Below are 13361 nucleotides of genomic sequence, written 5' to 3' on the forward strand. Positions count from 1 at the left end.
AAATGAATATAAATCTAGAATTCAAGTCAGTAGATGTTAGCTTATTTTTTGTCACTAAGATTTTATATGGATATCAAATGTCGATACAATCGTCGTTGGCTGGAATACCATAAGGACATGAATATTATAAAAAAAAAATTTAAAAATGTTTATTAATGTTAGAAGTGAACCTAAGCATCAAGACATAAGTAGCCAAGATAATCGACGTATCCTCTCATTTTGATTTAGCAAGTTATTATAAGCATCAAAGCATAAATGCCAAGATGACCAAAATGTTTCTTGGATACAAGCACATTAGACACACTATAGTTCCTTCTTATGCTATGTAGTTATTATTTTACTATCCACAATGACTCTTTATTTTTCATGACTTGAGATAGAATTTAGATTTATCTACCCACAGTGACTTGTATGTTCACATCCTAAGGCAGTCATCTAAATCACAATAGCATTGATAAATTACTCAAACATACAAGGAGAAATTCCAACCTTGCCAAAGTGTCTAAATAAAATGAGTCGAGGTACACATGATCATCCAACATGTCATAGAGGTTCTCATAGTTGATACCCCTTTTACTTTGACCTTTAGGATCATTGGAACAAACCCAATAATCAGAAAACAAAGAAAAGATCATGCCCCCCTTCATCACCCCACTAAGTCTTGATAGACATCATGGGTTTTCTTGAGGGAAAATGATAAGAAAAATAAAATAAAAAGAAAACTCTAGTATAAATAAAACATGTTTAAGTTTTTGTTTCATATTGATAGATTTTATTATTGTCATGTTTGATGTTCAAGTTGTTAGTGTTCAAAATCCTTTAGTGGTTAGGAGACAGGTAACTAACTTGGATTGGATGAATAATAACAAAAACAAGGATGATGTTGCAATACTTTAGAATAAATTAAAGGGGGGGTGAATTAGTTATCCAAGGTCCAAATGTACAAATAAAACTTTTCAGTATTGAAACTTATTCTTATCCATGCATTGACCCTTCAATATCTTAAACATATGCATATTGCTATCCTATGTCAAAATAACTTTATAGAAATGTAAACATGCAATACCACAAAATCAATCATACATCTTAGCACAAGAATTTTATGTGGAAATGCAATTTGGGAAAAACCACCAGTAACAAGCTACCAATTTTCACTCTTCTAAAGTGAGCCCTATGAGGACCCAACCCTGTTAAAGGTTACAATACACACTTTTAAATGTGACTTGGCTAAAGGATTTCAATCACCCTATTAGAAGTGAGCCTTGTTAGAGGAATTTAGAACATTCCATTAGAATGTCACCCTATTAAAGGATTTAATGACTGTTAGGTTAACCTTAATCCAAAGGATTTATCCAGACTAATACAATTGTTAGAGAGTAACAACAGGACTTGATCCTATAACAATAACAACTTAGTTGCAAATTACAGATCTCACGCTTATTCCTCCATTCTTCTTGACATTCATCCTCTTCATATTTGATAGCTTGTTCACCCTTCAAGCCTTCATCACCTTAAGCCTTCTTGCATTGTATGCCAAATGCAGACTCTTCTATTCGACCACCATATGAAGCAACACCCTAGACTTCTTGTCTTCCTTAAGTCCTTGCACATGACAACTATTTCTTCTGGCCTGATATCTCCTTATATAAAGAATTTAGGTTTTTTTTTGCTTTACCACAATCATCAATTCTAGGGTTAGGTAAGATTCAATGAATCTACCTACTTTTCCATTTTAACCCCTCCTAGAAACCTCTTCTACAATCCTCTTTGAATTAGCCTCAAAATAGTTTATCTTGAATTTTGTGCCACTAGCTCATCATAGTAATCTTACACATGCTTCACAAAATTTAAGAAATCAACTTTTTTGGCTTAGATTTTTTAAATCTTCAATCTAACACAATTTACTGGCACTCAACAATAACACTCTATTTGCTCAAAAAACATTGTCTTTTGATGCTTGACCAACACTGGGTTGCTCAACATCTGCTAAGTCTTCACTGGTGCTCGACACATACTAACTTTCTTCACTCAACACCAACTATATTTCTCTTGCTTGACACATACTTTACTTTCTACTTGACTTCAACTAATTTTCTTCTCAGCCTATACTAAATTTGCTCAACTTACATTGTTCATTTGGTCAGGCTTAACAGACACATTTCTTTACTTAGCCTTCTTCTAGTCTTTGAAAAAGTTTCCTTTCATTATAGCCTTAAGTAGATAAATAATACACTATATCATCAATGTCTTGCTTGGTCTTAGTGCTCCTTTTATAAACCATATAACTCAACCTTTCTCTAGGTTCTATTGTTATACTTTCTTTTCAAATACTCTTCATCAATCAATCAATTGATAGTATTCAGACCAAAGTAAGCAATTGTCTTACCAATAAGTAGTAGGTTTGACATCAATGACAAAATAATGATTGTTTCGTGATAGGTTTCATCAATCTTCTTCACTTCAACAATCTCCGTTTAACAATCTCCCTCTTTGGCATTAATGGAAAACCAATACCAAAAATAAACTTAATACTTTTATTGAAATATCTCCCTCTATTAATATGTGTGCCTTCCTCTGTATATTTTGATCTCTCTCTCTCTGATATCTCTTTTATCTCAATAAACTGTCCCTCTCTCTTATATACCTCTTACTTGTATATTCTCCCTCTTTGACAACAATGCCAAACACTTGTCATCTATACATGCGGATATAATCAACTCAAGTTCTCCCTCTGTCACCTTGCATGTGACTATAAATCTTCTATATTCACCTTCTTCCTTACTTTAGTCAGGTCCTAAAGTAAGATCCACTGCATCAATTTGTAAAATATGTCATTCAACTCAATTGATGAAAGGCACCTCTCTTGCTTCTTAAGTAGCTTTGGATAGAGGTATCACCCCTAGTTTACCTCTAAGATATTCATGTGCATCCTTAGGTAAAGCCTTTGTGAATATATCAGCTATTTGTTCTTTTATATTCACATATTCCATTCTCACTTCTTTGTCTTGAACCAATTCTCTCAAGTAATGATACTTGATTGCAATGTGCTTTGTCTTTGTATGCATCACAAGGTTCTTTGATATGTTTATAGTACTTGTATTGTCATAGTAAAGTACCACAAGTTCAGTAATTTCCTCCTTCATTCCTTTGAGTAACCATTTGATCTATACCACATTTGTACAATTCATTGCAACACATACATATTCAACTTCAACAATAGATTGAGATGTACAATTTTATTTCTTACTAGTCCAGGTCAGCAATCTTTTTCCTAAATAAAATGCTCCACCACATGTATTGTTTTTGTCATCAATGTTTCCAGCCCAATCAACATCTGTATAGGCTCTCAATTCAAACTTACCATTTTTCTTGTAGTATAGACCATAGTCTTATGTTCCTTTTAGGTATCTCAAAATCCTTTTAACAACCATTAAATGATTCTCCTTAGGATTTGCAGAAAACCTTAAAACAATCCCAACAGCTAATGCAATGTCAAGTCTACTATGAACTACATATTGTATTTTACCAATCATAGACCTATACAATGTTTGATTTACTTCAACATAATCATCATTTTTGGATAGTTTGTGTCCTATCACCATAGAAGTAGTAACAAGTTTTGAATCATCCATAACAAAAGTTTTCAAGATTTCCTTCACATACTTGGATTGAGTGATGTAAATACCATATTTCATCTAATATACTTGCAATCCAACAAAGAATGTTATCTCTCCAAACATAGACATCTCAAACTCTTCCTTCATTTCATTTGTAAATTTCTTATACTGTACACTTTGTCCTCCAAATATGATATCATCAACAAATATTTTAGCTGGTAAAATTCCTTTACCTCCTTTTGTCTTCAAGTATAGATTGTTGTTGTCATTAGTCTTCTCAAAACCAATCTTCACAAGATAGTTGTGAAGCCTTTCATACCATGCTCTGGGAGCTTTCTTCAAACCATATAAAGCTTTGTGTCATATACACACCATGTTCTTTTTGTTTGGATCAACAAATCCTTTAGGTTGTTCTATGTAAACCTCCTCTTCTAGTATACCATTAAGAAATTATGACTTAACATTCATTTGATAAACTTTAAATCCTTTGTATATAGAGAAGCAACCAAAGTTCTTACCCCTTCCAATTTTGCAACTAGGGCAAATGTCTCTCCATAGTCAATTCCTTCTTCTCATGCATATCCTTTGCAAACTAATCTTGCCTTGTTCCTTGTAACTTCACCATTCTCATCTAGTTTTCTTTTGTACACCCATTTGGTTCCAATCGCATTCTTGTTCTTTGATCTAGGTACTACAGTCCATGTTTTGTTCTTCTCAATCTAATCAATTTCTTCTATCATGTCTTTACTCTAGTCTTCATTTTCCAATGCATCCTTTACTAAATTAGGCTCATGCATACTTGAAAAACATGTGTCATTTATCAACCTATTCCATGGCATTGATCTATCTTCTTTATCTCCAATAATTTGTCCAGTAGGGTAATGTCTTCTAACATACTTTGACAACCTTGGCTTAGATCTTCTTTCTACAATGGATCTTTCATGAATTTCAATTTCAAATTCATTGTGCACTTCTCTATTAGGTAACTCGACATTCCTTTCATGCAAACTGATCTTAGTATCAGAATGTACCTCAGCTCCTAAATGAAATTCAGAATCCATTGTATGTGACTCAATAGTCACTAATTCTTGTTGATTAGCAACTTGGTTTGTATAATTATCATCGTCAATAGACATGTTTTCATAGTACTGCATAAAGCTTTTGTAATTTTCAAGTTCCTTCCTTGGTTCATCTTCATGCACTTCTGTATATTCATCAAACTTTAGATTTGCACTTTCCACAACTTTGTTAGTGTTAGTATTTAAACACTTATAAGCTTTACTTCTTATGGAATAGCCTAGGAATATACCTTCTTCACTTTTAGCATCAATTTTACAATTTATGTTGTCCTTAAGAATGTAACACTTGATTCCAAATACCTCAAAATATTTGACATTGGGTGATTATCCATACTATAATTCAAAAGGTGTAGAATTTGTACCTTTCTTGACTTGTACTCAATTCAAGGTATAAATAGTTCTACTAACAACTTCTCTCCAGTATTTCAAAGCAATATTCTTCTTTGTCATCAATGTTCTAGCACAATACATTATAGATATGTTCTTCCTTTCAGCAATCTCATTTTGTGGAGAGGTCCTAGGTGCATAAGTTTTTCTCTTGGTTTTTCTATCATTACAAAAGTTTTCAAACTAATTTGATGTAAGCTCTCTAGCTCTATCAGATCTCAGACATTTCAAGCTTTTACCTATTTCCTTTTCAACTCTTGCTAGATACCACTTAAACATTCAAAAAGAATCATATTTTTCTTTTAAGAATATTACAGTCATCATTCTTGAGTAATCATCAACAAATAGGATAATGTACTTGTCACCTTTGTAGCTTTGCACATCAATTGGTCCACATAAATTAGTATGAACTAATTCCAAAACTTATTTTGAAGTATGAGTCTTACTTTTAAAATTAGACTTTGTCATCTTGCCTAACTAACATTGTTTGCAAATCACATTATCAGGTTCCTTCAGTTTTGGAAAACCTCTGACTCTTTTCATCTTACTAATACTAACCAAATTGTTAAAATTTACATGACATGACCTCTTTTGCCATAGCCACAAATTATCAAATTATACAACAAGACAAGTAGCATCATTCATATCAAGATAAAATACATTATCTCTAGTTTGATCTCCACTTTTAATTAGTTTGCTATCACTATCATTGATCTTATCCTTTCTGTTATAAAATTCAACTTTACAACTTGAACTATTCAACTGTGATACACTCAACAAATTATAGTTAAGTCCTTACACATAGTAAAAATTGTCACACATGATCTTATCTATCAATTTTATCAATCCTATTCCTTTAATCAGGCAGGGTGCATCATTACCAAATCTACCACTGTTTCCTTTGTAATACTCAAGGGTACTGAACTTACTTTTATCTCTAGCCATGTGATATGAGCATCCACTTTCAATGATCCATCTATTACTTTTGTTCACATAAGATATCAATGTAGTTGCCTCATCTTCATTAGAATCACCTTTCATAGCAACATAGACAACTTCACCATCATAATCTTTAGATTCATCATTGGATTTATCTTCAACAATGTAATAAGTCTTCTTTCCTTTGTCCTTCTAGCCTTTGTTATTGTCATCTTTTCTACCTCTAAATTTGTCTTCATTATTGTTATTTGACTTAACAGGACATCTTGCTACAATATAACCAACCTAATGATAATTAAAGCATATATTGGGTAACTTACCTTTGTATTTTCCTTTGTCTCTGTGAAATTTCCTAGCGAACAATGCTTCCAATTCTCCTAGCTCTTCATCCTTTGTATCACTGCCACTAGTAGTAGGTTTGACCTTGTTCATTTTCTTATCTTTAGGTTCTCTTAGTGTCATCTTAGCTTTGAAAGAAGATTCAACATTTTCAAATTTGAAATTATCAAAATTTGAAAGTTTAAAAATAATGAGTCTACCAACCAGTCCTTCAAGGGTCAAATTACTACCAAGGGTACACCTCAATTCTTGTATAGAAGAGACTCTAATAACATAGATAGGAAACATGGTTCTCAATACTTTACTAATCATAGTCTCATCTTCAATCTGTCCATCAGATAATCAAATTGCATTAACAATATCTTTGATCCTTACACAATACTAGACTATAGTCTCACCATCTTGCATTCTCATTTCATCAAATTTTCCTCTTAGGATTTCAACTTTGGCTCTCAGCACATTCTTGTCTCCTCCATAGATCTTTTGAAGGGCATCCCACATCTTCTTAGCAGCATCACATCCTTTGATGTCATCAAACTCTGAGTAGCTTAGGGCAGATGCAATCTCCAACATTGCATGATTACATTCTTTCTCCTGTTTCAATTGTTCAGCATTAGGGCTCCAGTTGGATCAATATGCTCAATAGTGATAGTTGACTTTGCATAATCTCCAAGACCTCCTAGATGTAGCTTCATCAAACTTTTCCATGCAGGAAAGTTTTCCTTGTTTAACTAGGGCACCTCCTTTCTATACATCTTGATCTTTAGCTTTAAGTACCTTTAAACTTTTCTCTCAAGCACTTGGTACTCTATTTTGATTGTTGGAATAATTTAGAATAACTGATTGGGGGGTGGGGGGTTTGAATCAGTTATCCAAGGTCCAAATGTACAAATAAAACTTTTTAGTGCTATAACTTATTCTTATGCATGCATTGACCATTCAATATCTTAAACATATGCATATTATTGTCTTGTGTCAAAATAACTTTGCAGAAATGTAAACATGTGATACCACAAAATCAATCACACATTTTAAAACAAGGATTTTATGTGGAAAACCAATTTGGGAAAAACCACCAGTAACATGCTACAAATTTTCACTTTTTTGAAGTGAGCCTTGTGAGGAGCCAACCCTATAAAAGGTTACAATACACACTATTAAATGTGACCTGGTTAAAGGATTTCAATCACCCTGTTAGAAGTGACCCTTGTTAGAGGACTTTAGAACATTCCATTAGAATGTCACCTTGTTAAAGGATTCACTAATGACTGTTAGGTCAATCTTAATCCAAAGGATTTATCCAAACTGATACAATTGTTAAAGAGTAACAACAAGATGTAATTTGATAACAATAACAACTCACTTGTAGATTATAGATCTGGCATTTAGTCCTCCATTATGCTTGACATTCATCCTCTTCGTCTCTGACATCTTTTTTACCCTTCAAGCCTTCATCACCTTAAGCATTCTTGTTTTGTATACCAAATGTAGACTCTTCTATTCAACCACCATATGAAGCAATACCCTAGACTTCTTGTCTTCCTTAGGTTCTTGCACATGACAATTGTTGGTTTTGGCCTGCTATCTCCTTATATAGAGAATTTAGGTCTTTTTCCGCTTAACCACAATCGTCCATTCTACAGTTAGGCAAGATTCAATGAATCTACCCACTTTTCTATTTTATCCCCTTCTAAAAACTTACTCTATAATCCTCTTTGAATTCACCTCAAAATAGTTTATCTTGAATTTTGTGCCACCAGCTCATCATAGTAATCTTCCACACACTTCACACAATTCAAGAAATAAACTTTGTCAGCTCAAATTCATTAAATCTTCAATCTAACACAATTTACTAGCACTCGGCAATAACACTTTATTTTCTCAGCAAATCTTCTGATTCTCAACCAACACTAGGTTGCTCAACATCCACTAAGTCTTCACTAGTGCTCGACAAATACTAACTTTCTTCACTCAGCACCAACTAGATTTCTCTTTCTCGGCACATACTAAACTTTTTGGCCGGCTTCAACTAATTTGTTGCTCAACCTATACTAACTTTACTTAGCTTGCATTGTTTTCTCAGTCAGGCTTGGTAGACACATTTCTTTACTTAGCCTTCTTCTAGTCTTTGCACAAGTACCTTTTATTATAGCCTTAAGTAGATAAACAATACACTATATCATCAATTTCTTGTTTTCTCTTAGTGCTCCTTTTATACACCATATAACTCAACCTTTCTCTAAGTTCTCTTGTTATCCTTTCTTTTCAAATTTTATTCATCAATCAATCAATTGATAATATTCAAACCAAAGTAAGCAATTGTCTTACCAACAAGTACTAGGTTTGACATTAGTGAAAAAATAATTATTATTCCATGATAGGTTTTATCAATCTTCTTCACTTCAACAATCTCCTTTCAACAGGTAATTGGACTTAGATGTTTAGGACATTGCCCCTATGTACATGTTGATTTCCCTAGGACTATAATGTTGATTGGTTTTAATCTATGACATTCTCAATAGGGTCACAAAAGTGACTTAAAGCTATGTACAAACTAAAGAAATAGATGAAAGAAAGAAGTGCATAAAAGAAAAATACTCAAAAGAAGGAAATATTGTAAGCAAAGGAAATTCTTTTTTTCTTGTTGTCGGGATGCCTATTTGGCAGGTTGTCATTGAGACAGTTTTCTCTTTTTTCAATTTTTTTGTTCTTTTTTTTTCGCTTGTTCTTTTTCTTCTATTATTGATCTTTCAAAAATTTTTATCACCAAGGTGCCTATTGCTAGGTTTTCACTAAATGATAAATTTTTCATGACTTTTTCTAAATTTTTAAATCATTTTTCAAGACTTTTCAGTATACACAAAAACCTTTTCAAAACATCAATTGTAGGACTTCTTCAAATTAAGGGTGTTAATGGGTTCTCAGAGTTGTCCTCCTTCTATTGTCGATAACTAATATGATCCAAACCTAGAGACCTTAGTAACAAGGTAATGACCAAGCAAGTTTGGCTCAAACTTACCCTTTTGAATTATATTCTATTGATTTTGTGGGTTTTCTCTCAAAATGAGGTCACCCACCTAGAATTCTCGTGGTCATACTTTCTTGTTGTGGCTCTTTCACATTCACTTTTGATAAGCTCTCAGGTGATCAAATGCCACCTAAGGATGTTCATCTAGTAGTTCCATCTCTTGTAACCTAGATATTTAATGATCATCATTTGTTTTAAGACCTTTCATAGAAACCTATAGAGTAGGAATCTTGACCTTAATAGGAAGTACCACTTTTGCTCCATACACCAATGCAAAGGTTGTTGCCCCATTAGGTGTTCCAATACTTGTTCTATATGCCTAGAGAGACAGATTAAGTTGAAGGTGTTAATCCCTTCGTTCTATGTAGGATTTTTAGCAAGGTCTTGTTTGATGCCCCTGCTTGTCCATTCCCTTGAGGATAGTAAATGGATGACCAATGCTATTTGATCTTGAATTTTGCACAAAGTTGTTTAAGATATCTATTCTTGATTTGGCCCCCACTTTCTGTGACGATGGAAGATGGAATGCCATACCTACAAATGATGTAGTTCAAGATGAACATAGCTACTTGTTTGCATGTGGCTTATGTGAGAGGTATTCCCTCTACCCACTTTGTAAAATATTTCATTGTAGTTATGATAAAATTATGTCCATTAGAGAAAGACAATTAAATCTATCCCATCAGATCAAAGGCTTTTTGTTAAAATGGTCAGAGTGTGATAAAAGGTATAAGCTCTCTAGCAAGAGAATGGATCAAATTACCATGTAGCTAGCATTGTTTGCAAGATTTGACAAATTTAACAACTGATATCTCCATTTCTAGCTAGTAGTAACCCACTCTTACTATTTTTCAAGCTAATGGAAGGGTGCTAGAGTGTGATCCACAAATTCCTTCATGTATGTCAACTAATGCATTCTTGGACTCTTTATGTTCTAAATACCTAAGTAAGGTATCATCTAGTCCCTATTTGTATAAGTTGTTTGTTATGTTTATGTACCATGAAGCATTGCATATAAGGTTACATTTCTCATTTCAAGTTAGGTTTTTAGGAATAATCTGGTCTCAAAGATAAAAATAGATATGGTGGTAGTAGGATGAGTCGTGTCCTACAATAAAATAGACCATTTGGGAGTTGAGAAAATTATAAGAAGGGTAGCGTAACATCTTGTTGGTGTAAATAAGTATTCACTATTTACACTTACTTAAGTTTACTTAGGTTAATGCATTATATTAATATTTATTTATTAGTCACCTAGAAGTATGTGCACTCTTGTGAGTTGTCATGATGACATCATAAGGGTCCGCACCTCTTTTAAGCACATGTTGTCTACAACACAGGAATCTTCTACACACATATGACACTTTTTCATTCTTATCCATTCATCTAGAATGTTGGATAAGGTGCTTAGTTGTCTCATCTCTTGGTTGTTTCTAGAGACATTCTAGGTGCTTCCTAAGAGGCCTTTATGTACAGGCACTCCTGGTGTACTCTTATCATGGCATATTGAATATATTATCATTTTGATCATACTCTCTCTTTTGGTCTACTGTGTGCTTGTGTTTGAGTTCTTAGTTCTTGGGTGAATTTTTTCCTTAGGCAAATTCTTATACATCTCCACCATAAATTCATAATGTAAATCATTCCCCATCACTTGTAACATAGAGGCAAGAGTTGCAATGCATGAGAAACTTTTCTTTCCACCCTTAGAAACTATTAGAAGATAACATAGGGGAAGTACTTCTTGAGATCATCTGTCATCCTCTTGTAAGGAAATAGTTTCACATTTTTTGTCTAGCAGACATTGTTTACTTCATCTATTACCAATTGTGAATCTCCACATATATATATATATATATATATATATATATATATATATATATATATATATATATATATATATATATATATATATATATATATATATATATATATATATATATATATATATATATATATATATAAAATTCATCTACCTTCCATTCAATGGCCATTGCCATACCATTGATGAAGGCTTCATATTCTATGATATTATTTGTACAAGGGAATAACATCTTTTACGCCTTGGGTAGATAATACATTTTTGGTATGATAAACAAAGTTCTAGCACCAAATCCTTGTTGAGTTTACAATCCATCAAAGAGCATTTTCTATGTTTGTTGCATTAGAAGCATGTTGGACTTATTAGGAAAATCTATATTTAGTGATTGATCATCTTGCAATGGTGCTTCCTCCAACTTATCAACAATCACATGTCCTTTTGTACCCTTTTGGTCAACATATTCAATGTCAAACTCACTAAATATCATAACCCATTTAGCTAACCTTCCTGTCACCATTTCTTTATTGAATAAATATTTCAATGGATAGATCTTTGCAATTAGTTTGATATAATGAGCAATCATGTAGTGCCTAAGCTTCTGAGAACAAAATACCACTACCAAGAAAGCTTTCTCAATTATACTATATTTCATCTCATATGAGACCAAAGTTCTATTGATATAACATATTGCTTTGTCCTTCTTCTTTGCATCTTCCTATACTAGGAGTGCCCCTAGTTATGTGGTAGTTGTTGATATGTATGGGATCACTGCCTTCCTTTGAATAGGAGGCATCAGAATAGGAGGATATTCCAAATGTCACTTCAAATAATTTAGACTCTTTTCACATTCTTCATTCCATTTACATGTGACTCATTTGCATAGGGTTTTAGTAAATGGTTATGCTTTGTCCACCAACTGTGATATAAAATTTTCGATCGACTTTAGCCTTCCTTGTAGTCCTCTTATTTGACTAATGTTTTGAGACGGTTGCATGTCCATTATAGTTTACACCTTCTCAAGATCTACCTTAATTTCTTTTGTTGATACAATGTACCCAATAGATTTTTGGATGTAACCTTGAATGCATGATTTTTGGATTGAGCCTTAGGTTGAATTTTTCCATTAGATCTAAGATTAGACTAAAATTTGTCAGATTTGTCTTTCTTTCTATTAACTTCACTAAGGTATCATCCAAATAGTCCTCTATGGTCTTATGAATCATATCATGAAATATAATTGTCATTGCACATTGATATGTTGCTCCTGCAGTTTTTAGACCAAAGGGTATAGCATTCCAAATGAATATTCCCTTAGAAGTGAAAGTTGTCTTCTCATGATCTTCAGGTGTTATGTTGATCTGATTGTATCCAAAGAATCCATTCTTAGTGAGTACTTCTTATATCCAACCATCATATCCATTGTGATGTCTATATAGGGCAATGAGAAGTCATCCTTCGGACAAGCCTTGTTTACCCTTATCGATTTCTTAGGTCTAGAAACATGCACAATGTTGGAGATCCACTCCGCATAGTCAATCGCTCTAATGAATCCAACCTTTAGCAACTTCCCTAATTCATCTTTGACCTATAATACCACGTAAGGATGCATCTTTCGTAGCTTTTGCTTCACATGTTTTGTTCCAGATGCAATAGATAGAATTGAACTCAACTGTTCACTCAAACTTTGTTTTTGTATTATTTTCATCAATTTTAGAAGTTTGGGGAAGATAATTGAATATTTATCTCATTTAATATGATTAATGAATATTTAATTCAATAACTTATATTTTTAGAGATTTAATTTAATTTAATCAATTTTAATTCCCTTTTCATGTGTAACTGGCAAATGGGTTCAATTTAATTAATGTGCTAGGTTATTGAATTAAATTAATTAATTTAGGATGATTTATTGCTAATCAATGTTAATATTTAGGAATTAATTAATTTTTACAGATTATTGCAAGTTAAGGATTCAATGCAATTTGTTACTCAAATAAGATAAGGTGATAGAAATACATTGCCTTTTGATTAGGACTATTAATATTTTTTATTGATAATTAAGATTAGGGGCATATGTCTTATTACTCCATTTTTCATTACACTTATCCTCCATGCTTGATGCTTGATCTTTAAATTGAACTTGATAGTTT

Source organism: Cupressus sempervirens, chromosome 3, assembly GCF_028749045.1.
Source record: "Cupressus sempervirens isolate cs-2001-9-10 chromosome 3, ASM2874904v1, whole genome shotgun sequence".
Taxonomy (NCBI): Eukaryota; Viridiplantae; Streptophyta; class Pinopsida; order Cupressales; family Cupressaceae; genus Cupressus; species Cupressus sempervirens.